Source organism: Notolepis coatsorum, assembly GCF_963971535.1.
Source record: "Notolepis coatsorum genome assembly, chromosome: 14".
NCBI lineage: Eukaryota > Metazoa > Chordata > Actinopteri > Aulopiformes > Paralepididae > Notolepis > Notolepis coatsorum.
This window is the reverse complement of record NC_140178.1, coordinates 14890417-14895416: the sequence shown is the minus strand read 5'-3', so window position 1 is coordinate 14895416 and position 5000 is coordinate 14890417. Positions and strand designations below refer to the sequence as shown.

Genomic DNA, 5000 nt, shown 5'->3' with positions numbered 1-5000 from the left:
TAGTGATGGGCGCGAGGAATGTTTTCCCCGATCGAGGTCTCGCATGAATGACTGAAGTAGTGCTTGAGCAATTGTTTAGGGAAATCTTTTCTTAGAACGCATCATGAAGAGCAATAACAACATATTGTGCGGAGTCACACACACACACACCGTTTTATTATGTCTCGCTCCGCAGACATAACAATGTAGAGAGATATATACCCGATGTGTATTGTCAGTCAAAACAGTCGGTTACCATTTGTAATAATTACATGACCTCCCTCTGTCTGCAGCAGGTCTCTCCTGCTCATGGAACGGCTTGTCCGTATAATACTAGTCTATGAACGCTACGCAAAGTATTGTTATTATTAATGTATCACACACTACTAGGCTGTCAATCAAAGCCATTGGGGTGGGACTAATCCGATCCTTAAGCCAGCGATACCCAGCTGCCCCCCAACCCCCCCCCCCCCCGGCCGGCCTGCGGCAGCTGTCTGAGTGGCCCCAGAGGTCGTTTGTCATATCACTTAATATTTCCATAAGTGATTTGAACCCTCTGTGTTCGCTGTCTTTTCGGAGGCTCTCGTGGGTTTTTACTAGTGCTGTCAGGCGATTAAAAAAATGTATCTAATTAATCGCATTTTAATCACATAACCATTTTAGGCCTGATATTCTATATTCTATAATCATATTTCAAATAGCATGTGTCCGGATGGCGGAATTCAGTACTGTATCTACAAAACCTTCTGTTTAATCGTCTTCCATTTATTCATTTGCTTAGATTTTTCAGGTCTAGTACATTTTAGCATGGTGGTATTCACAGCCAAAGATAAAAAATGTTTTATTGATATTCTCATTTGGTTCATTACAATGTACTCAAGCCTAGTAACAGACACAGTGTTTCTGACACTGGGAATACATTCCCTAGAGACCCATAGATGTCCCTAGAATCAGATACCAAGAACATGCAAATGGACCATATTAAAAAAAAGTCTGTAAATGTGTATTCTACGTTCTTACGGAATGAATGAGATAAAAAATATTTAAATGAAATAATCTTTTTTATACATTTTTAGTTAATTTTTCATAACCCGATAATTTGCTGTGTAATTAATTAATCTAATTAACGTGATAAACGGACAGCCCTAACGATAAGATATAAAACGTTTGGATTAAACCAAGTGATGCTGAAGTTTCCCAGTGGAACACAAGTTACTTAACGTTACACATGTATGTTATGCACGTTAATTAAGCTATGCACGTTTAGCTGGCTAACAAGATGTTGGTTCAACAAATGGATTCACAAAATGGATTACCATCTAAACGTTATTGAAGCCTCCCGTGACCAGTAAGGCGGTACTACTACTTAATAACCGCATAAAAATGCGCATATGCGCTACGTTATATGCGTAAATGTGCGCGATGTGCCTAAAGTCAAGACTCGACAGTACTGAACCAGAAACAAAATTCTGAGCAAATTTTTTGCATGATTAAAACACGTTCGTAAAACCCTGCCGAATGTTCGAATCCCAAAAACAGGCTTCGGGAACAGCTCTATACCACACACACACACACCATGAAAAGTACAATGCACCTACCTACCACACACACTCAGTATACAGTATCTTGCTTGTAGAGAATGTGTCTAACCTGCAGCTACATGCCAGTCTGGCTGGTCCCATCTGCTAGTGTTTAACACAGGAAGACTGACACCTGCCCCCAATCAGGAGAGAGAGGAGGGGGAGAGAGAGAGCGAGAGAGAGAGAGAGAGAGAGAGAGAGATGAGAGAGAGAGAGAGAGAGAGAGAGAGAGAGAGGGGAGAGAGAGGGAGGAGGGGGAGAGAGAGAGTGTAAGCAAAGGAAAGGGGGAAGAGAGGGAGGAGGGGGAGAGAGAGAGTATAAGCAAAGAGAGGGGAAGGGGGGAAAGAGAGGAGGAGGGGGAGAGAGAGAGTGTAAGCAAAAGAGAGGGGAAGGGGAAAGACAGAGGGAGGAGGGGGAAAGGAGGAGGAGGAGGAGAGCGATGAGAAAGCAGAATGCAGGCCACGTGTTCCCCTGTGGATGACGGGCCCAGACATACTTCCAGCCACCTCATAAACATAGAACCAGGCATAAGCATCACGCTCGCCCCCTGACCCCACCCCCTCAGACCCCCCCACCATCCAACCTCCACCGGAACTCTGATCCAGGCAAGACGGATGAGCGCAGGGGAATGAGAGTTAAGACACTGCTGATGGACTCACGCCAGCTTCTCCTCCCCCTCCGTCTCTGTGTGTGTGTGTGTGTGTGGTGTGGTGTGTGTGTGTGTGTGTGTGTGTGTTGTGCGTGCCTGTGTGGTTGGGTTGGGTGGGTGTTTCATTGTGATCATCACATACACACACATACTGTACACACACACACACACACGTATACACACACACACGTTTTATATTACTATACATATCCTTACCTACTCTTACTAGTTATGCTGCTGGCCAGTATGACTTACTACTACCATAGTGTCTTTATACCTGTATCACTGTACATATTAATACAACTCTGATACATATGTACATCTGATTAGCACTATTACTCAGTAGTACTAATTTATATAATTTTATACCACCTTTAATCACCTGTACATTGTATATTACTATTGCACTTTACTGTTACATTTGCACTCTGGTTTGATGCCTGAACTTCTTTTCGTTGTGCTGTACTTGTGCTGCATGATGACAATACATTTTTATCTAATCTGTGCAATATTACACCTGTAGACTTCAGTATATTTTTACTGTATTTATTTACTGTATATTTTATTCTATTTTTATTCTATTTTATTCTATTCTTATTCTTAGGCAATTTGTTTTGTTATTCTTATTCGCGACCTGTTCGGTCTAAATGTTTAATGTGAGCGATTTGCAGTGTCAAATTTCCCTCGGGATAATAAAAGTATTTCTATTCTATTCTATTCTATTCTAATCTAATCCACATACACATACATACAGTATATACATTTGTGATGTGGTACAGTACATATAGATATACATCTGGAGGGGAGAGCGTAAACACAGAGCGCTGACGACAGAAGCAAAGTTTGTCGGAGAGAGGAAAGCGCACGGTATACAGACTATAGGGGTGGGCATCACCAGAGCCTCACGATACGATACTATTGCGATACTAAATATATTGCGATATGCTGAGTATTGCGATGTTAATATTGCGATATATTGCAATTTATTACCTTTTTTCAACTTCAAAGTAAAACTTTGTCAACATGTTTTATCTAATAAAATAAAGTTTTCAGTCTGTTCATCTCACTTCAATCATTTTTATTGCAGAACATGGTATTTTCTCAAGCAGACAGATGTCAACACTGTAATCTGTGTTGCATGTACCTGACAAACTGAACTGTCACTGTCAACTGTCATATTCCAACTTAACTGAATGCACACGTGTGTGTGTGGACTACTGTACTATTACAGGTATTGAAATGAACAATGCAACTTCCTTATACAAAAAAATATATAATTTATTAAATAAATATTAAATATCGATACTTGGCGTCCCTGTATCGATACAGTATCGCCACGCAAAGTATCGCGATATTACTACGTATCGATTCCCCCCCCCCTACCCCTAGTAAACACAGAGCGCTGACGACAGGAAGCAAAGTTTGTCGGAGAGAGGAAAGCGCATGGTATACAGACTGAAGCCACGCCTCCTCGCTGCTGACGCTCTCTCTCTCTCTCCTCCAGTTCTACCTGCAGGCGCGGTTGTCGTGGCGAGGAGCCCGCCTGCTGCGTCCTCTTCCTGCAGTTCCTCCTGGTGCTGATCGCCGTCTACACGGGGCTGAGCCGCATCTCCGACTACCGGCACACCCCAGCGACGTGGTGACCGGCTTCATCCAGGGAGGGCTCACCGCCTACTGGGTGGTACGTGACACGCTTCAGGTTCAGAGTCAGGGGCGGGATCCACAAAGAATGGATTGCACGGTGCTAATTGCACCCTTATACTTACGAAAATGGGGGACCCTGATGTAAACAAGACGAAAGTCTTTCTCTGGGCCCTGTTTCTTGTACCTGGTTCAACTAAGTCGATCAAGATGTCATTATCCAGCTTCAGTTAACCCGATGTTTGAAGCCGGGATTTTCCTGTTCCTCGAAGGTGGATTCAGTCTCGTTAACTCAAGCCAGACTTGCGACCCAGGCTAAATGCGCGCGGCCGCTTCAGTTGAAAAGCCAGCACGTATCGATAGCAGAGAATCTGATTCTCTAGCGGCATTGATTGATTAATTGATTTAGAACTTTATTAACATATTGCAGTACGGCTCAATCGCCTCGCCGACAAGTTAAATGCGTTATCTATAGGCTAATTTCAAGTCCCTCATTACCTCAATCAATCAGATTATATTTCTTTAAACTTGCCTGCTGGATTGAATAATCAAATGAGATCTTGCTAGCGAAAATAATTAGTAAAACTGTCATACAGAATAACGATACGGCTCCCTTACCCATTGATTGATGTATGGTCGATCTTTTACTTATCTTCTCTGTGGTCTAACGGGTTGTTCTTCTGACTTTCACGCAGACGACCGGGGTTCGAGACCCAGTCGTCTCCTTCTTTTTGCAATATAGGAATAATTCAATTTGGTGCACGTTGAGAGCTATATAAAGAATGACATCCTCAATGCATGTAGATTTATAATATTTTAACTTAAAACTATGCTACCTTTGCGTATAATCATTAATATTATATTCCAAAAATTTATATTGGAAAGACGGGGATTCGAACCCCGGTCGCCGGGTTGCCAGGATTGAGCACTACCGCTGAGCCACTGTGCCAGATGGGATAAATTCATTGTTTATACATTAATGAACGAGAGACCCGTGTTTAGAATATTCTTTGTTTTGAAGGACGTTTTATCTCTTTATCCTCATTCATTAATGTGACGTCAACGGCTCATTCAATTTCTCAAATCCGTCAAACAGCGCATCTCATCAGACATCTTAATCCCAGTTACAATTAAAATAACCACATAATGTG

General features: G+C 42.3%; 1 pseudogene across 1 annotated transcript in view; it reads left to right on the top strand.

Moving 5' to 3' along the window:
• LOC311240433 (phospholipid phosphatase 3-like) overlaps positions 1-5000 on the top strand; it is a 44405-nt pseudogene that overhangs the window by 33989 nt on the left and 5416 nt on the right. Inside the window, exon 4 of the transcript XR_014621102.1 lies at positions 3713-3889. The product of XR_014621102.1 is annotated as a phospholipid phosphatase 3-like (transcript). The remainder of the gene's footprint in view (positions 1-3712; positions 3890-5000) is intronic.